This window comes from Dreissena polymorpha, chromosome 8 (genome assembly GCF_020536995.1).
Source record: "Dreissena polymorpha isolate Duluth1 chromosome 8, UMN_Dpol_1.0, whole genome shotgun sequence".
In the NCBI taxonomy this organism is placed as follows: Eukaryota; Metazoa; Mollusca; class Bivalvia; order Myida; family Dreissenidae; genus Dreissena; species Dreissena polymorpha.
In genome coordinates, this window is record NC_068362.1 from 95,031,213 (window position 1) to 95,053,845 (window position 22,633).

At 29.0% G+C, this 22,633-nt stretch overlaps 1 protein-coding gene across 13 annotated transcripts in view; it reads right to left on the bottom strand.

Moving 5' to 3' along the window:
- LOC127841920 (uncharacterized) overlaps positions 1 to 22,633 on the bottom strand; it is a 103,772-nt gene that overhangs the window by 57,260 nt on the left and 23,879 nt on the right. For 5 of the 13 annotated variants that reach the window (XR_008031421.1, XR_008031422.1, XR_008031423.1 and 2 more), the window contains exons 2-3: positions 21,730 to 21,844; positions 16,307 to 16,392 (exon numbers count right to left, since the gene is read on the bottom strand). The gene's annotated coding sequence lies outside the window, so the exon portion shown is untranslated. Of the gene's footprint in view, positions 1 to 3,658; positions 3,724 to 5,077; positions 5,143 to 6,645; positions 6,711 to 9,262; positions 9,379 to 15,074; positions 15,190 to 15,218; positions 15,325 to 16,306; positions 16,393 to 21,729; positions 21,845 to 22,633 lie in introns of those variants that run through there. The other 8 variants (XR_008031416.1, XR_008031427.1, XR_008031424.1 and 5 more) reach the window with 7 other exon arrangements.

The following is a 22,633-nucleotide window of genomic DNA, read 5'->3' on the forward strand; positions in this document are numbered from 1 at the left end:
AAGTTGCACAACCTGAAAAGATAGAAATTTTGCTGTTTTGGCATTGATAAAAAAAGTCATTTTTGAAAATTTATAATGTGTGTAGTAACTAGCACAACTCTAAAACAACTGGAAAAGAAAGAAATTTTGATGTTTTGGCATTGATAGGAAAAAGTCATTTTTGAACTTTTTCTATTTGCATGCCTGACACGGTCATTATACATTTATAACATATGTTGTATCTAGCACATCTCTTGAACAACATGAAAAGATAGAAATTTTGCTGTTTTGGCATTGATAGAAAAGAGTCATTTTTGAACTTTTTTTTATTTGCATGCCTGACATGGTCATTATACATTTATAATGTGTGTAAGTAACTAGCACAACTCTAAAACAACTTGAGAAGAAAGAAATTTCGATGCTTCGTCATTGATAAAAAAGTCTTTTTTATTTGCATGGCTGACATGGCCATTATGCATTTATAATGTGTGTAGTAACTAGCACAACTCGTGAACATCCTGAAAATATAGAAATTTTGCTGTTTTTGCATTGATTGAAAAAAAGTCATTTTTGAATTTTTTTTTATTTGCATGCCTGACATGTTCATAACAAATTTATAATGTATGTAGTAACTAGCACATCTCTAAAAAACTTAAAAAGAAAGAAATTTTGCTGTTTTGGCATTGATAGAGAAAAAGTCATTTTTGAACTTTTTTTATTTGCATTATACACATGGTGATATTACATTTATAATGTGTGTACTAACTGGCACAACTCTTAAACAACCTGAAAAGTGGAAAATTTTGCTGTTTTGGCATTGATTGAAAAAAAAGTCATTTTTGAACTTTCTTTATTTACATGCCTTACATGGTCATAACAAATATATAATGTGTTTAGAAACTAGCACAACTCTAAAACAACTTGAAAAGAAAGAAATTTAAATGTTTTGGCATTGATAGAAAAGAAAAGTCATTTTTGAACTTTTGTTTATTTGCATGCATCACATAGTTAGAACAAATTTATAATGTGTGTAGTAACTAGCAAAACTGTAATAAAAAACTTTAAAAGAAAGAAATTTTCATGTTTTGGCATTGATAGAAACAAAGGCATTTTTGAACTTTTGTTTATTTGCATGCCTGACATGGTCATTATACATTCATAATGTGTGTAGTAACTAGAACAACGCTTAAACAACCTGAAAAGATAAAAATTTTGCTGTTTTGGCATTGATAGAAAAAAGTCATTTTTGAACTTTTTTTTATTTGCATACCAGACATGGTCATTATACATTATTAATGTGTGTAGTAACTAGCACAAGCCTTGAAGAACCTAAAAAGACAGAAACATTGCTATTTATGCATTGATAGAAAAAAGCCATTTTTGAATTATTTTTATTTGCTTGGTCATTATACATTTATAATGTGTGAAGTAACACTTTCATAACTCTTTTATAACCTGAAAAGATAAATATTTTGCTGTTTTGGCATTGATAGAAAAAAAGTAATTTTAAAGTGTGTAGTTAATAGAACAACTCTAAAACGACTTTAAAAAAGAAAGAAATTTTGCTGTTTTGGCATTGATAGAAAAAAGTCATTTTTGAACTTTTTTTATTTGCATGCCTGACACGCTCATTATACATTTATAATGTGTGTAAGTAACAAGCACAACTCTAAAACAACTTGAGCAGTAAGAAATTTCGATGTTTTGGCTTTGTTAGAAAAGAGTCATTTTTTAACTGTCTTTTATTTGCATGCCTGACATAGTCATTATGCATTTATAATGTGTGTATGTAACACGCACAACTCTAAAACAACTTAAGAAGAAAGAAATTTCGATGTTTTGTCATTAATAGAAAAAAAGTCATTTTTGAACTTTTTTTATTTGCATGCCTGACATGGTCATTATGCATTTATAATGTGTGTAGTAACTCTCACAACTCGTTAACAACCTGAAAAAATAAAATTTTTTTGTTTTGGCATTGATAATGTGTGTAAGTAACTAGCAATACTCTAAAACAACTTGAAAAGAAAGAAATTTTAATGTTTTGGTATTGAAAGAAAAAAATCATTTTTGAACTTTTTTTATTCGCATGCCTGATATGTTAATAACACATTTATAATATGTGTATGTAACACGCACAACTCTAAAACAACTTGAGAAGCAAGAAATTTCGTTGTTTTGTCATTGATAGAAAATAAGTCATTTTTTACTTTTTTTATTTGCATGCCTGACATGGTCATTATGCATTTATAATGTGTGTAGTAACTAGCACAACTCGTGAACAACCTGAAAAGATAGAAATTATGCTGTTTTGGCATTGATAGAAAAAAATAGTTATTTTTGAACTTTTTATTTATTTGCAAACCTGACATGGTAATTACACACTTATAATGTGTATTGAAAAGCTCAACTCTTTAACATCATAAAAACAAACAAATTTTGATGTTTTGGCATTGATATATAAAAAGTCATTTTTGAACTTTTTTTTAATTGCATGCCTGTAATGGTCATAACAAATTTATAATGTGTGTAGTAACTAGCACAACTCTAAAACAACTTGAAAAGAAATAAATTTTGATGTTTTGGCATTGATAGGAAAAAGTCATTTTTGAACTTTTTTTATTTGCATGCCTGACACGCTCATTATACATTTATAACGTATGTAGTATCTAGCACAACTCTTGAACAACATTTCAAGTCATTTTTGAAAATTTATAATGTGTGTAGTAACTAGCACAACTCTAAAACAACTGGAAAAGAAAGAAATTTTGATGTTTTGGCATTGATAGGAAAAAGTCATTTTTGAACTTTTTTTATTTGCATGCCTGACACGGTCATTATACATTTATAACGTACGTTGTATCTAGCACATGAACAACATGAAAAGATAGAAATTTTGCTGTTTTGGCATTGATAGAAAAGAGTCATTTTTGAACTTTTTTTTTATTTGCATGCCTGACATGGTGATTATACATAATGTGTGTAAGTAACTAGCACAACTCTATAACAACTTGAGAATAAAGAAAATTTGATTGTCATTGATAGAAAAAAAGTCATATTTGAAATTTTTTATTTGCATGCCTGACATGGTCATTATGCATTTATAATATGTGTAGTAACTAGCATATCTCGTGAACATCCTGAAAATATAGTAATTTTGCTGTTTTGGCATTGATGGAAAAAAAGTCATTTTTGAACTTTTTTTTATTTGCTTGGTCATTATACATTTATAAGTGTGTGGTAATTATCATAACTATTTTATAACCTAAAAAGATAGAACTTTTGCTGTTTTGGCATTGATAGAAAAAAAGTCATTTTAAAGTGTGTAGTAACTTGCACAACTCTAAAACGACTTTAAGAAAGAAAGAAACTTTGCTTCTTTTGGCATTGATAGAAAAAAAGTCATTTTTGAACTTTTTTTTATTTGCATGCCTGACATGGTCATAACAAATTTTTAATGTGTGTATTAACTAGCACAACTCTAGAACAACTCGAAAAGAAAGAAATTTTGATGTTTTGGCATTGATAGGAAAAAGTCATTTTTGAACTTTTTTTATTTGCACGGTCATTATACATTTATAACGTATGTTGTTTCTAGCACATCTCTTGAACAAAAAGATAGAAATTTTGCTGTTTTGGCATTGATAGAAAAATAGTCATTTTTGAACTTTTTTTATTTGCATGCCTGACATGGTCATTATACATTAATAATGTGTGTAGTAACTAGCACAAGTCTTGAAGAACCTTAAACATGGTCATAACAAATTTATAATGTGTGTTGTAACTTAATGAACCCAAAAACAACTTAAAAAGAAAGAAATTTTAATGAATTTATCAAAAAAAAATCATTTTTCAACTTTTTTTTATTGTCATGCTTGACATGGTAATTATGCATTGTTAGTTTATGCTTTCCGTAGCTTTATAGGGAAATATCAGTGGAATAAAACTGATAATTTCACTTTTTCAAACAATGAAAATTATCAGTGAAAATTATCGAAAATTTTCTCTGTTTACTGTGAAATGACGTCATTTATTTACGAAATGACGTCATTATTCCAGCGTTATTCTTTAGTGAAACTCTTTTACAATGTATATAAAATGTGAAAAATGAATAAAATAAAAAGAAAAATCGTTGTATTCGGTGGCATATATCATTTTAATTCACTCGTGATTATAGAAAAAATATATTTTCTATGATCACTCGTCAATTAAAATCGATAATCCACCGATTCCAACATACATCCTCTATATAATGTCAGTAGTAACTAGCACAATTCTTGAACAACCTGAAAAATTAGAAATTTTGCTGTTTTGGCATTTATAATGAGTGTAAGTAACTAGCACTACTCTAAAACAACTTGAAAAGAAAGAAACTTTGCTGTTTTTACATTGATAGAAAAAAGTCATTTTTGAACTTCTTTTATTTGCATGCCTGATATGGTAATTACACATTTATAATGTGTGTAGTATAGAGCCCAACTCTTGAACAACATAAAAATAAACAAATTTTGCTGTTTTGGCATTGATAGAAAAAAGACATTTTTGAACTTTTTTTTATTTGCATGCCTGACATGGTCATAACAAATTGATAACGTATGTAGTATCTAGCACAACTTTTGAACATCCTGAAAAGATAGAAATTTAAATGTTTTGGCATTGATAGAAAAAAAGTCATTTTTAAATTTTTTTTATTTGCATGCCTGACATAGTCATTATACATTTATTATGTGTGTATGTAACGAGCACAACTCTTTCACAACCTGAGAAGAAAGATATTTCGATGTTTTGTCATTGATAGAAAAAAAGTCATTTTTGAATTTTTTTTATTTGCATGCCTGACATGGTCATTATGCATTTATAATGTGTGTAGTAACTAGCACAACTCGTGAACAACCTGAAAAGAAAGAAATTTTGCTGTTTTGGCATTGATAGAAAAAAAGGCATTTTTGAACTTTTTTTTATTTGCATGCCTGACATGGTTATTATTCATTTATAATGTGTGTAGTAACTAGAACGACGCTTGAACAACATAAAAAGATAAAAAATTTGCTGTTTGGCATTGATTGAAAAAAAGTGATTGTTTAACTTTTTTTTATTTGCATGCCTGACATGGTCATTATACATTAATAATGTGTGTAGTAACTAGCACAAGTCTTGAAGAACCTGAAAAGAAAGAAATTTTGCTACTTTGGCATTGATAGAAAAAAAAGTCATTTTTGAACTTTTTTTATTTGCTTGGTCATTATACATTTATCATGTTTGTAGTAACTATCATAACTTTTTTATAACCTGAAAAGATAGAAAATTTGCTGTTTTGGCATTGATAGAAAAAAAGTCATTTTAATGTGTGTAGTAACTAGCACAACTCTAAAACGACTTTAAAAAAGAATTTTTTTTGCTGTTTAGGCATTGATAGAAAAAAGTCATTTTTGAACTTTTTCATTTGCATGCCTGACATGGTTATAACATATTTATAATGTGTGTTGTAACTTAATGAACTTAAAAACAACTTAAAAAGAAAGACATTTTAATGCATTTATAAACAAAAATTCATTTTTGAACTTTTTTATTGTCATGCTTGACATGGTCATTATGCATTGTTAGTTTATGCTTTCCGGTGCTTTATAGGGAAATATCAGTGGAATAAAACTGATAATTTCACTTTTTCAAACAATGAAAATTATCAGTGAAAATTATCGAAAATTTTCTCTGTTTACTGTGAAATGACGTCATTTATTTACGAAATGACGTCATTATTCCAGCGTTATTCTTTAGTGAAACTCTTTTACAATGTATATAAACTGTGAAAAATGAATAAAATAAAAAGAAAAATTGTTGTATTCGGTGGCATATATCATTTTAATTCACTCGTGATTATAGAAAAAATATATTTTCTATGATCACTCGTCAATTAAAATCGATAATCCACCGATTCCAACATACATCCTCTATATAATGTCAGTAGTAACTAGCACAATTCTTGAACAACCTGAAAAATTAGAAATTTTGCTGTTTTGGCATTTATAATGAGTGTAAGTAACTAGCACTACTCAAAACAACTTGAAAAGAAAGAAACTTTGCTGTTTTTACATTGATAGAAAAAAGTCATTTTTGAACTTCTTTTATTTGCATGCCTGATATGGTAATTACACATTTATAATGTGTGTAGTATAGAGCCCAACTCTTGAACAACATAAAAAGAAACAAATTTTGCTGTTTTGGCATTGATAGAAAAAAGACATTTTTGAACTTTTTTTTATTTGCATGCCTGACATGGTCATAACAAATTGATAACGTATGTAGTATCTAGCACAACTTTTGAACATCCTGAAAAGATAGAAATTTAAATGTTTTGGCATTGATAGAAAAAAAGTCATTTTTTAAACTTTTTTTATTTGCATGCCTGACATAGTCATTATACATTTATTATGTGTGTATGTAACGAGCACAACTCTTTCACAACCTGAGAAGAAAGATATTTCGATGTTTTGTCATTGATAGAAAAAAAGTCATTTTTGAATTTTTTTTATTTGCATGCCTGACATGGTCATTATGCATTTATAATGTGTGTAGTAACTAGCACAACTCGTGAACAACCTGAAAAGAAAGAAATTTTGCTGTTTTGGCATTGATAGAAAAAAAGGCATTTTTGACTTTTTTTTATTTGCATGCCTGACATGGTCATTATACATTAATAATGTGTGTAGTAACTAGCACAAGTCTTGAAGAACCTGAAAAGAAAGAAATTTTGCTACTTTGGCATTGATAGAAAAAAAAGTCATTTTTGAACTTTTTATATTTGCTTGGTCATTATACATTATCATAACTTTTTTATAACCTGAAAAGATAGAAAATTTGCTGTTTTGGCATTGATAGAAAAAAAGTCATTTTAATGTGTGTAGTAACCTAGCACAACTCTAAAACGACTTTAAAAAAGAAAGAAATTTTGCTGTTTTGGCATTGATAGAAAAAAAGTCATGGTCATAACAAATTTATAATGTGTGTAGTAACTTGCTGAACTCAAAATCATCTTGAAAAGAAAGAAATTTTGCTGTTTTGGCAATGATAGAAAAAAAGTCATTTTTGAACTTTTTTTATTTGCATGCCAGACATGGTCATTATGCTTTTATAATGTGTGTAGTATAGAGCCCAACTCTTGAACAACATAAAAAGAAACAAATTTTGCTGTTTTGGCATTGATAAAAAAGTCATTAATTGATAACGTATGTAGTATCTAGCACAACTCTTGAATATCCTGAAAAGATAAAATTTTTAATGTTTTGGCATTGATAGAAAAAAAGTCATTTTTGAACTTTTTTTATTTGCATGCCTGACATAGTCATTATACATTTATAAAGTGTGTATGTAACACGCACAACTCTAAAACAACTTAAGAAGAAAGAAATTTCGATGTTTTGTCATTAATAGAAAAAAAGTCATTTTTGAACTTTTTTTATTTGCATGCCTGATATGTTAATAACACATTTATAATATTTGCATGGTCATTATGCATTTATTATGTGTTAAGTAACTAGCACAACTCGTGAACAACCTGAAAAGAAAGAAATTATGCTGGTTTGGCATTGATAATGTGTGTAAGTAACTAGCACTACTCTAAAACAACTTGAAAAGAAAGAAATTTTAATATTTTGGTATTGATAGAAAAAAAATCATTTTTAACTTTTTTTATTCGCATGCCTGATATGTTAATAACACATTTATAATATGTGTATGTAACACGCACAACTCTAAATCAACTTGAGAAGAAAGAAATTTCGTTGTTTTGTCATTGATAGAAAATAAGTCATTTTTGAACTTTTTTTATTTGCATGCCTGACATGGTCATTATGCATTTATAATGTGTGAAGTAACTAGCACAACTCGTGAACAACCTGAAAAGAAAGAAATTATGCTGTTTTAGCATTGATAGAAAAAATAGTTATTTTTGAACTTTTTTTTAATTTGCAAACCTGACATGGTAATAACACACTTATAATGTGTGTATTGAAAAGCCCAACTCTTTAACAACATAAAAACAAACAAATTTTGATGTTTTGGCATTGATAGAGAAAACTTTTTTTTTACTTGCATGCCTGACATGGTCATTATACATTTATAATGTGTGTAGTAAATAACCCAACTCTTGAACAACATATCAAGCAACACATTTTGCTGTTTTGGCATTGATAGAAAAAAGTCAATTTTTTTTTATTTGCATGCATGGTATGGTAATTTGCATGGTAATTATACATGTATTATGTGTGTAGCAACTAGCACAAGTTTTGAACAACATGAAAAGATTGAAATTTTGCTGCTTTGGCATTGATAAAAAAAATCATTTTTGAACTTTTTTTATTTGCATGCCTGACATGGTTATAACAAATTAATAATTTTCACATAATTTTTTAATGTTTATAATGTTATATAACACAGTAACTTGCTGAACTCAAAAACAACTTGAAAAGAAAGAAATTTTGATGTTTTGGCATTGATAGAAAAAAGAAATTTTGATGTTTTGGCATTGATAGAAAAAAGAAATTTTGATGTTTTGGCATTGATAGAAAAAAGTCATTTTTGAACTTTTTTATTTGCATGCCTGAAACGGTTATCTTACATTTATAACCTATGTTGTATCTAGCGCTTCTCTTGAACAACATGAAAAGATAGAAATTTTGCTGTTTTGGCATTGAAAGAAAAATAGTCAATTTTGAACTTTTTTTATTTGCATGCCTGACATGGTCATAACAAATTTATAATGTGTGTAGTAACAAGCACATCTCTAAAACAACTTAAAAAAATCTTTTTGCTGTTTTGGCATTGATAGAGAAAAAGTCATTTTTGAACTTTTTTTTATTTGCGTTATACACATGGTTACACACATATTACATTTATAATGTGTTTAGTAACTAGCACAACTCTTAAACAACATGAAAAGATAGAAATTTTGCTGTCTTGGCATTGGTAGAAAAAAGTCATTTTTGAACTTGTTTATTTGCATTGTTGACATGGTCATGGTACATTTATAATGTGTGTAAGTAACAAGCACAATTCTAAAACAACTTGAGCGGAAAGAAATTTCGATGTTTTGGCATTCAGAAAAAAGTCATTTTTGAACTGTCTTTTGTTTGCATGCCTGACATAGTCATTATGCATTTATAATGTGTGTAGTAACTAGCACAACTCTTGAACAACCTGAAAAGTTAGAAATTTTGCTGTTTTGACATTTATAATGTGTGTAAGTCACTAGCACTACTCTAAAACAACTTAAAAAGAAAGAAATTTTGCTGTTTTGGCATTGATAGAAAAAAAGGCATTTTTGAACTTTTTTTTATTTGCATGCCTGACATGGTCATTATACATTAATAATGTGTGTAGTAACTAGCACAAGTCTTGAAGAACCTGAAAAGAAAGAAATTTTGCTGTTTTGGCATTGATAGAAAAAAAAGTCATTTTTGAACTTTTTTTATTTGCTTGGTCATTATACATTTATCATAACTTTTTTATAACCTGAAAAGATAGAAAATTTGCTGTTTTGGCATTGATAGAAAAAAAGTCATTTTAATGTGTGTAGTAACTAGCACAACTCTAAAACGACTTTAAAAAAGAATTTTTTTTGCTGTTTTGGCATTGATAGATAAAAGTCATTTTTGAACTTTTTCATTTGCATGCCTGACATGGTTATAACATATTTATAATGTGTGTTGTAACTTAATGAACTTAAAAACAACTTAAAAAGAAAGACATTTTAATGCATTTATAAACAAAAATTCATTTTTGAACTTTTTTTATTGTCATGCTTGACATGGTCATTATGCATTGTTAGTTTATGCTTTCCGGTGCTTTATAGGGAAATATCAGTGGAATAAAACTGATAATTTCACTTTTTCAAACAATGAAAATTATCAGTGAAAATTATCGAAAATTTTCACTGTTTACTGTGAAATTACGTCATTTTTTTACGAAATAACGTCATTATTCCAGCGTTATTCTTTAGTGAAACTCTTTTACAATGTATATAAACTGTGAAAAAAGCATAAAATAAAAAGAAAATTTGTTGGATTCGGTGGCATATATCATTTTAACTTACTCGTGATCATAGAAAATATATTTTTTCTATGATCACTCGTCAATTAAAATCGATAATCCACCGATTCCAACATATATCCTCTATATAATGAGAGTAGTAACTAGCACAACTCGTGAACAACCTGAAAAGATAGAAATTTTGCTGTTTTGGCATTGATAGAAAAATAGTCATTTTTGAACTTTTTTATTTGCATCCCTGACATGGTCATAACAAATTTATAATGTGTGTAGAAACTAGCACAACTCGTGAACAACCTGAAAAGATAGAAATTTTGCTGTTTTGGCATTGATTGAAAAGAAGTCATTTTTTAACTTTTTCTTATTTGCATGCCTGACATGGTCATAACAAATTTAAAATGTTAATCAACTTAAAAAGAAATAAATTTTGCTGTTTTGGCATTGTTAGAAAAAAAATCATTTTTGAACTTATTTTTATTTGCATTATACACATGGTCATTATGCATTTATAATGTGTGTAGCACAACTCTAAAACAACTTGATAAGAAAGAAATTTTGTCATTGATAGAAAAAAAGTCATTTTTGATTTTTTTTATATTTGCATGCCTGACACAGGCATTATGCATTATGCATTAAGTCTTTATGCATTTATTAAGTGTGTAGTAACTAGCACAACTCGTGAACAACCTGAAAAGATAGAAATTTTGCTGTTTTGGCATTGATAGAAAAAAAGTCATTTTTAAAAAAAATTTATTTGCATGCCTGACATGGTCATAACAAATTTATAATGTGTGTAGTAACTCGCTAAACTCTAAAACAATTTGAAAAGAAATAAATTTTGCTGTTTTGGCATTGATAGAAAAATAGTCATTTTTTATTTTTTTTTATTTGCATGCCTGACATGGTCATAACAAATTTATAATGTGTGTAGTAACCAGCACAACTCTAAAACAACTCGAACAGAAAGAAATTTTGATGTTTTGGCATTGATAGAAAAAAGTCATTTTTGGACTGACATGGTCATTATACATTTATAATGTGTGTAGTAACTAGCACAACTCATTAACACCTGAAAAGATAGAAATTTTGCTGTTTTGGCATTGATAAAAAAGTCATTTTTGAACTTTTTTTTATTCGCATGCCTGACCAACTTATAACAAATTTATAATATGTGTAGTAACTAGCACAATTCTTGAACAACTTAAAAAGAAACAAATTTTCCTGTTTTGGCATTGATAGAGAAAAAGTCAATTTTAAACTTTTTTTATTTGCATGCCTTACATGGTCATAACAAATTTATAATGTGTTACTATCACAACTCTAAAACAACTTGAAAAACAAGAAATTTCGATGTTTTGCCATTGATAGAAATTTATAATGTGTTACTAGCACAACTCTAAAACAACTTGAAAAAAAAGTTATTTTCATGTTTTCGCATTGATAGAAAAAAGGTCATATTTGAATTTTTATTTATTTGCATGCCTGACATGGTCATTATACATTGATAATGTGTTTAGTAACTTGGACAACTCTTGAACAACCTGAAAAGATAGAAATTTTGCTGTTTTGGAAAAAAGTCATTTTTGAACTTTTTTTCATTCGAATGTCTGGACATGGTCATAACAAATTTAAAATGTGTGTAGTAACTCGCTAAACTCTAAAACAATTTGAAAAGAAAGAAATTTTGCTGTTTTGGCATAGAGAAAAAGTCATTTTTGAACATGTTTGTATTTGCAGGCCTAAAATGGTCATTATACATGTATTATGTGTGTAGCAACTAGCACAAGTCTTGAACAACATGAAAAGATTGAAATTTTGCTGCTTTGACAAATTTTGCTGTTTTGGCATTGATAAAAAAGTCATTAATTGATAACGTATGTAGTATCTAGCACAACTCTTGAATATCCTGAAAAGATAAAATTTTTAATGTTTTGGCATTGATAGAAAAAAAGTCATTTTTGAACTTTTTTTATTTGCATGCCTGACATAGTCATTATACATTTATAAAGTGTGTATGTAACACGCACAACTCTAAAACAACTTAAAAAGAAAGAAATTTCGATGTTTTCGCATTGATAGAAAAAAGGTCATATTTGAATTTTTATTTATTTGCATGCCTGACATGGTCATTATACATTGATAATGTGTTTAGTAACTTGGACAACTCTTGAACAACCTGAAAAGATAGAAATTTTGCTGTTTTGGAAAAAAGTCATTTTTTAACTTTTTTTTATTTGCATGCCTGACATGGTCATAACAAATTTATAATGTGTGTATTAACTTGCTGAACTGAAAAACAATTTGAAAAGAAAGAAATTTTGCTATTTTGGCATTGATAGAAAAAAGTCATTTTTGACCTTTTTTTAATTTGCATTATACACATGGTCATAATACATATATTATGTGTGTAGTAAGTAGCACAACTCATTAACAACCGGAAAAGATAGAATTTTTTGCTGTTTTGGCATTGATCGAAAAAAAGTCATTTTGAACTTTTGTTAATTTGCATGCCTGACATGGTCATTAAACATTTATAATGTGTGTAGTAACTAGAACAAGTCTTGAAGAACCTTAAAAGACAGAAATTTTGCTATTTTGGCATTGATAGAACAAAGTCATTTTTCAACCTTTTTTAATTTTTGTTCATTATACATTTATAATGTGTGTAGTAACACTATCATAACTCTTTAATAACCTGAAAAGATTTTGCTGTTTTGGCAATGATAGAAAAAAAGTCATTTGAATGTGTGTAGTAACCTAGCACAACTCTAAAACGACTTTAAAAAAGAAAGAAATTTTGCTGTTTTGGCATTGATAGAAAAAAAGTCATGGTCATAACAAATTTATAATGTGTGTAGTAACTTGCTGAACTCAAAATCATCTTGAAAAGAAAGAAATTTTGCTGTTTTGGCAATGATAGAAAAAAAGTCATTTTTGAACTTTTTTTATTTGCATGCCAGACATGGTCATTATGCTTTTATAATGTGTGTAGTATAGAGCCCAACTCTTGAACAACATAAAAAGAAACAAATTTTGCTGTTTTGGCATTGATAAAAAAGTCATTAATTGATAACGTATGTAGTATCTAGCACAACTCTTGAATATCCTGAAAAGATAAATTTTTTAATGTTTTGGCATTGATAGAAAAAAAGTCATTTTTGAACTTTTTTTATTTGCATGCCTGACATAGTCATTATACATTTATAAAGTGTGTATGTAACACGCACAACTCTAAAACAACTTAAAAGAAAGAAATTTCGATGTTTTGTCATTAATAGAAAAAAAGTCATTTTTGAACTTTTTTTATTTGCATGCCTGACATGGTCATTATGCATTTATTATGTGTTAAGTAACTAGCACAACTCGTGAACAACCTGAAAAGAAAGAAATTATGCTGGTTTGGCATTGATAATGTGTGTAAGTAACTAGCACTACTCTAAAACAACTTGAAAAGAAAGAAATTTTAATATTTTGGTATTGATAGAAAAAAAAACATTTTTGAACTTTTTTTATTCGCATGCCTGATATGTTAATAACACATTTATAATATGTGTATGTAACACGCACAACTCTAAATCAACTTGAGAAGCAAGAAATTTCGTTGTTTTGTTATTGATAGAAAATAAGTCATTTTTGAACTTTTTTTATTTGCATGCCTGACATGGTCATTATGCATTTATAATGTGTGAAGTAACTAGCACAACTCGTGAACAACCTGAAAAAAAAGAAATTATGCTGTTTTGGCATTGATAGAAAAAATAGTTATTTTGGAACTTTTTTTTTATTTGCAAACCTGACATGGTAATTACACACTTATAATGTGTGTATTGAAAAGCCCAACTCTTTATCAACATAAAAACAAACAAATTTTGATGTTTTGGCATTGATAGAGAAAACTTTTTTTTTACTTGCATGCCTGACATGGTCATTATACATTTATAATGTGTGTAGTAAATAACCCAACTCTTGAACAACATATCAAGCAACACATTTTGCTGTTTTGGCATTGATAGAAAAAAGTCAATTTTTTTTTATTTGCATGCATGGTATGGTAATTTGCATGGTAATTATACATGTATTATGTGTGTAGCAACTAGCACAAGTTTTGAACAACATGAAAAGATTGAAATTTTGCTGCTTTGGCATTGATAAAAAAAATCATTTTTGAACTTTTTTTATTTGCATGGTTATAACAAATTAATAATTTTCACATAATTTTTTAATGTTTATAATGTTATATAACACAGTAACTTGCTGAACTCAAAAACAACTTGAAAAGAAAGAAATTTTGATGTTTTGGCATTGATAGAAAAAAGAAATTTTTATGTTTTGGCATTGATAGAAAAAAGAAATTTTGATGTTTTGGCATTGATAGAAAAAAGTCATTTTTGAACTTTTTTATTTGCATGCCTGAAACGGTTATCTTACATTTATAACCTATGTTGTATCTAGCGCTTCTCTTGAACAACATGAAAAGATAGAAATTTTGCTGTTTTGGCATTGAAAGAAAAATAGTCAATTTTGAACTTTTTTTATTTGCATGCCTGACACATCTCTAAAACAACTTAAAAAATTCTTTTTGCTGTTTTGGCATTGATAGAGAAAAAGTCATTTTTGAACTTTTTTTTATTTGCGTTATACACATGGTCATATTACATTTATAATGTGTTTAGTAACTAGCACAACTCTTAAACAACATGAAAAGATAGAAATTTTGCTGTCTTGGCATTGGTAGAAAAAAGTCATTTTTGAACTTGTTTATTTGCATTGTTGACATGGTCATGGTACATTTATAATGTGTAAGTAACAAGCACAATTCTAAAACAACTTGAGCGGAAAGAAATTTCGATGTTTTGGCATTCAGAAAAAAGTCATTTTTGAACTGTCTTTTGTTTGCATGCCTGACATAGTCATTATGCATTTATAATGTGTGTAGTAACTAGCACAACTCTTGAACAACCTGAAAAGTTAGAAATTTTGCTGTTTTGACATTTATAATGTGTGTAAGTCACTAGCACTACTCTAAAACAACTTAAAAAGAAAGAAATTTTGCTGTTTTGGCATTGATAGAAAAAAAGGCATTTTTGAACTTTTTTTATTTGCATGCCTGACATGGTCATTATACATTAATAATGTGTGTAGTAACTAGCACAAGTCTTGAAGAACCTGAAAAGAAAGAAATTTTGCTGTTTTGGCATTGATAGAAAAAAAGGCATTTCTGAACTTTTTTTTATTTGCATGCCTGACATGGTCATTATACATTAATAATGTGTGTAGTAACTAGCACAAGTCTTGAAGAACCTGAAAAGAAAGAAATTTTGCTACTTTGGCATTGATAGAAAAAAAAGTCATTTTTGAACTTTTTTTATTTGCTTGGTCATTATATCATAACTTTTTTTATAACCTGAAAAGATAGAAAATTTGCTTTTTTGGCATTGATAAAAAAAGTCATTTTTGAACTTTTTTTATTAGCATGCCTGACCAACTTATAACAAATTAAAAATGTGTGTAGTAACTAGCACAACTCTTGAACAACTAAAAAAGAAACAAATTTTCCTGTTTTGTCATTGATAGAGAAAAAGTCAATTTTTGAACAACATGAAAAGATTGAAATTTTGCTGCTTTGGCATTGATAAAAAAAATCATTTTTGAACTTTTTTTATTTGCATGCCTGACATGGTCATAACAAATTTATAATGTGTCACTAGCACAACTCTAAAACAACTTGAAAAACAAGAAATTTCGATGTTTTGCCATTGATAGAAATTTATAATGTGTGTAGCAACTAGCACAACTCTAAAACAACTTGAAAAGAAAGAGATTTTCATGTTTTGGCATTGATAGAAAAAAGGTCATTTTTGAATATTTTTTTATTTGCATGCCTGAGATGGTCATTATACATTTATAATGTTTTAAAAAACTAAGACAACTCTTGAACAACCTTAAAAGATAGAAATTTTGCTGTTTTGGCATTGATAGAATTTTTTTTTAATTTGCATTCCTGATATGGTCATAACAAATTTATAATGTGTGTAGTAACTAGCACATCTCTAAAACAACTTAAAAAGAAAGAAATTTTGCTGTTTTGGCATTGATAGAGAAAAAGTCATTTTTGAACTTGTTTTTATCATTCCTGACATGGTCATAACAAATTTATAATGTGTGTAGTAACCAGCACAACTCTAAAACAACTTGAACAGAAAGAAATGTTGATGTTTTGGCATATCAAATGAAGTCGTATTCATTCATAAACAGTGCGCGAACAATCAAAGTGACGTCATACTTATCTCTTAACATCATTTCATCTGCACAAGTAAGTATCTCTCCGCTCCATTACAGTATCCGTTCCGGCTCCACTTTCAGCAAGTGCTTCAGATATAAGAATAGACAATTATGTGAAAAGCTCGGGAATCTAGATATATAATCATGTAACTTTTGATTAGTGGTGATCCTTATTTATACATCGTTCATTATCATGTTGGGGCGTATAGATGATACATATTTATATAATATGATTGCTTCACGTGTTAAGTTTATTTGCTTAAAATGAAATAAATTTTCTTATGTTTCTTAATAACTCTTTACTTGTGCTTCTAATTTGATGGTTTTCTATATAAATAGAATGGGTGTAATGTTTACCCGAGTGTATTTCCAGTATGCGGATTAATTTTTGTTAAATCTAATATTTAAAATATGTACAGTCGTTTACAATGAAAACGACAACGGATAAATCAATAAAAGCGCATATATAGATAAATCAGATATAGAACAAATACAATAAGGTCTGTTTTTTTAATCATGATTGTATTTAGGGGAGGGAACTGTGCATTTGAAAAATTGAATAAAACAGAACAGTGTCATGTGATTCCCATGTATTATTTGCAACGGTATGTTACTGGTGGAGATAATATTAACGTATGGGAAAGTTGATCTATAATAACTAAATATACGATGAACGTTGCAATAGTAACCCAATATACGAATTGTCATACTAATGTGTAGCGATTATTTACGTTATGTTTTGCAACAATCGAAGAAAAACATTATATCATTTCGACCAGGCTTAAAATAGAGTCAGCGATAATTGGTTCAGAATAAACTAAATAAATAATTAATTATTAATTAATTAAATACGCCCTGATAGATAGTTTTCATAAATATTGCTCATTATTTGTATAAAACATTTTAATATTTACGACAAGCATGTTTTCACGTCGCATTTGTGCTTCTATGCTTAAGCAGTATTAAAACATAGCATACGAAATCGTTCACTGAACACATATAATTATGGAAAAATTATTTTTAAATAGCGTACGCTAAATATATAAAATGAATATATAAGTCTGATCAATTGAATTTCATTTTTAATCTAACACACATAACATATTAAAGACAAACACAATAGCTACGTTGATAAATGATAGCTCATTGATATCATCATATTCCTACCTTGTGATACATTAACTTTATTCAGACCCTGGCCACTGTCTGCACATTTACATAGTCAGCTCGATAAACGACATTCTTACGTTTGGACTGTGTTATTTGTAATTTGATTCCCTGAATTGTCGGACATCCTCTGCTGACCTATGTTTAAGATGTGCTTAACTACCTACAGTAGGAGACGTAGGAGACCGTATACAAAGTAGCCAAACGAATGCATTGAACAAACATACGCAACGTTGTGAGATTGCAACGCAAATGCAATTAAATATAGTATTGCTAACATTTTACCAAGGGAAGTGCTAACTACCAGCCTATCGAAGCGCACATTGGCCCATGCACATTGGATTACATTGGCAAATAAATGTGTTACCACTTCATAATGCAATCACATATCTGCGTTTTAATATATACATAAAGTGAACCTTCTGCCGCATCACAAGGAAAGAAACCATGCATACTAGAACGTTGCCTTGTAGTTATGGCAAACAGTGAGACACAAAACTCACAATGTACTATTAGACAAAACACAACACACAAACAAACAATGAACAAACAAACAAAAAAAGTAAATATGGGACAACTGCTGTGGAACGGTCTATGCAAAACTGTTGGTTATCGACCGGTTGTAAGGAGCTCCAAACCTGACAAGAGATCAAGAGTTCTTTATAAAGTCTAAATACATTTCATCAATTAGAGCAAATATCATTCCCCTTCTAACATCGCAGGTCAAATTAAATAGCAATGCAAACGATAATTAATTTCGATTTAATTAAAATTTAAAACTACTCAAAAGCAGAGCAAATGAATTTAACTTTTTGATTAACGATTAAAATTGAATTGAGAAACAACTACCTCTCGTCCTCGATGTGTTCATAGGCTTACCGAAACTCGATGATAACTGATTACAGTATACTAATTAATATTTTATTCTACACAGGCTATTATAATCTTACGATGGCGTTATTGAGTATCTTACATCCTGTATTACAAAGATATGGTGATGTTGTCAATTTTCGGGGAATTAAGCTCAAATTAGCCTATTTAATGAATGGAGTGTATTCATTCGGGTCTGCTGGCGTTGTAAAGGTCATTTAAGGTGAAAAACTTGGTTCAACAGGTACGCCAAAAAAGAGGATGCCTCAGTGAATAAGCGCGCCGGTACAACATTTAAGATAAATGCTGTGTTACGACCTGAATTGTAATAACTTTATTACATTATTACAATTGCGTGACAACCTGAATTATAATAACGAAAAGTGTAATAAACTTATTTCTTGGTTTAAGATTGCATCTGATCGCATTTTCAAACACAGATTATTGCAAAATATAATGCATACATGTATATAAAATTTATATTAATAGGCAGTACGACCTATGAATGACAAAAAGGTGTTCTCATACATTTACCTCAATTGCAATTAAGTTATTTCATTATTACAATTGCTTGACAGCCTGAATTGTAATAACACCCGAAAGTGTAATAAACTTATTTCTAGGTTTAAAAAATTGCATCTAATCGCTTTTTCAAACACAGATTATTGCAAAATATAATGCAATGCATACATACATATATATATATATATATATAACACCTATTTGTCATTCATAGGTCGTATTGCCCTATTAATATATATATATATATATATATATATATATATATATATATAAATATATATATATATATATATATATATATATATATATATATATATATATATAATGTTCATATATATTAATAGGGCAATACGACCTATGAATGACAAATAGGGGTTCTCATACAAACTTAATTGTCATAAAGTTATTGCATTATTACAATTGCTTGAAAGCCCGGAATTGTAATAACGCTAACAAGTGTAATAAACTTATTTCATGGTTTAAAGGGAGATTATACGATTTTTATATGTGTTAAATTGTAATATATTGATAAAATATGTTACAATAACACAAAATAGGCAAGAAAAATTATACATTGATGACGAATTTCATAAAATGAAGCAAAGACAAATTACCGCCCCGAGCCGATTGTGACGAAGATATTTCGTACATATTTTCCTGCAATTACCGAAGCATTCATCTTTTTATTAGGATCGGATTAGTTTTCGTGTGTCGTATGAATATATATCGTTGCAGGAAATTAAAATGATCCGTAAAACTAAATTTAGATTCACATCGTACATGCATTAAATACATGCTGGCGAATTCGACTGTACAGACATTTTCGATTTCAGAATTAAATATCTGGCTTATTTCGCATTTTCAACACATGTTCTTAATTATATTCTTAACCTTTATTTTAATTTATTATGAAATATTTGTATAATAAGTTTTATACACATTTTTTATAAATTCATAAATATTTGACAAAATCGTATAATCTCCCTTTAATATTGCATCTGATCGCATTTTTAAACACAACTTATTGCAAAATATAATCCATACATGTATATAAATTTATATATATATTAACAGGGCAATCCGACCTATGAATGACAAAAAAAGGTGTTCTCATACAAACTCAATTGTAATAAAGTTATTACATTTTTACAATCGCTTGTTGCCCTGAATTTTGATAACACAAACTCATTTGTTGGTTTAAAATTGTATCTTATCGTTTTTGTCAAATACAAATGATTGCAAAATATAATGCATATGTGTATATAAAAATGCATCTTAGTAATAAAGTATTTGGCCTATTAACGTCAAAATGTTGTTTTATACAATCTGAGTTGTGACCATGAAATGTAATGGCGTCATGAAATATGTAATGATATTTTTCTTGGTATGAAATTGTATATCATCAAATTCTTAACATTAATTCATGGGGAACATAATGCATAACTTTAAATGAAAAAGGTTATCAGACTGTTTAATGACGATCACAGATTTTGTGATACAATATATATATTTCTTTTATACCTTATGATAAAAGTATAACAGTTCTGCAGTGAAATAACAGTGAATGAAAATAACTTACTCAACGAAAATCAGGCAGGATTTTGTGCGGGATATTCAACAAATGATCACATACTTGCATTAAACATATTACTTCAAAAATTAAGATCCGAAAAACGTAAACTATATTGTTCATTTGTCGACTTTTCTGCTGCATTTGACTCAATTTGGAGAGCAGGCTTGTGGTATAAAATTTTCAAATTAGGAATACGAGGAAAATATTTTGAAGTTATAAGAAATATGTATGCAAACATAAAATCATGTGTCTCATCAAATGGCAATAAATCCCCTATGTTCTACAGCTCGTGTGGTGTTCGCCAAGGTGAAAATTTATCCCCCATTCTGTTTTCCATGTATTTAAACGATCTGGAAGACTATTTAAAACTACACAGTTCAGGAATTGACATGGAAATTGTTTCTGGCGATACCACATACTTTTTGCAGTTGCTTGTCCTGCTATATGCAGATGACACAATAATATTTGGCCAGACCGAATCGGATTTTAATAATAGCCTTAGACTTTTTTTATAACTTTTGCCAAGAATGGAAATTGAATATAAACTACTCTAAAACTAAAGTTATAGTTTTTGGAACAAATAAACCAAACAAATACAGGTTCTTTATTAACAATCAACTCATGGAAACTGTAAAAGAATATAAATACTTAGGAGTAGATTCACTTCCTCTGGAAGTTTATTAAATTTTTAAAGACATTTAACAGCCCAAGCCAATAAAGCAATGTTTAGTTTATTGTCACGAATCAAAAATTTAGACCTTCCCATCGATGTACAAATTAAATTATTTGACCATACAATTCTACCAATCTTAAAATACGGATGTGAAATTTGGGGGTACGAAAACCTAGATTTTATTGAACAATTTCACTACAACTTTCTCCGCAGGATTATCGAAACAAAAGTGTCAATCCCAAAATACTGTCTTTATGCTGAATTGGGTCGATATCCACTAGATGTCGTAATTAAAACGCGAATGATAAAATATTGGAATAAAATTGTCTTGGAAAAAGTGATAAACTATCCCACCTTATATAAAAATATACACGTAACTCACCAGTAAATTTCAAATGGACAGAAAGCATCGCCAATATTTTGAATGCAACTGGTCTCTCGCATGTTTGGTTGCAGCAAGAAAATATCAGTTCTAAAACCATCCATTATAATGTTAGGAAAGTCTTAATTGATCAATTCATTCAAAACTGGCGGTCACAACTAGAAGTGTCCTCCAAAGGTCAAATGTATGCGCTATTTAAAGAAAACACACAGATAGAAAAATATATGTTAATTTTACCTGAGTCCTTAAGACTTAGCATGCTGCACTTCCGAACGGGGAATCATCGACTCCCAGTAGAGACCGGTCGTTTCGCTCAACCGTTTATCTCTCACGTAAACCGCAAATGTACTTTCTGCAACAAAAATGATATCGGTGACGAGATGCATTGTCTTCTAATATGCCCGTTCTTTAAAGCAAAAAGAGCTTAATACATCCCTCGTAAATATTGGATACATTCAAATGTTATCAAATTTAAAACTCTTGTATGTGCGAACAATCCTTGTATTTTACGAAATTTGGCACAATTGATGAAATCCATTATACAGTATTTCAAGCGCTAATAATACAATACTGCTTTATGCTATACTCTTTAATGGCATTCTCTTTATGACTATAAATAACATTTAAGTTATACTTTTCTTTTTCTACGAACTTTGTGTCTGTACTAATCCTAACATATGCATGCAAAAAAGCCAACAAAGACATATCCATATCTGCCAATTAATGAGAAAATCATACAAATATACTTACTTTTGCACGGCGCATCATGGTTTAACACGTTACCGGTATTTAATCCTTCACTTAAATACAAACATACGGAATCCGGATAGGGCCAAGTTGAGTGTCGTGCGTCGACCTTCGAGGTCGACACACGACATTCAAGCGACATTCTCTCGACGCTCAATACGACGCGCGACAATCATGCGACAATCAATATTTGAGTGTCGCATATCGCGCTGGGTTTTAGAAAAAAAAATCGCAGAAAATCTTGACTGTCGACTGAATTGTCGCGCTTCGCATTGAGCGTCGAGAGAATGTCGCGAGAATGTCGTGTGTCGACCTTCGAGCGCGACACTCAACATTCTCTCGACGCACGATACGACGCGCGACATTCAATATAATATATCGCGAGAGTGTCGCC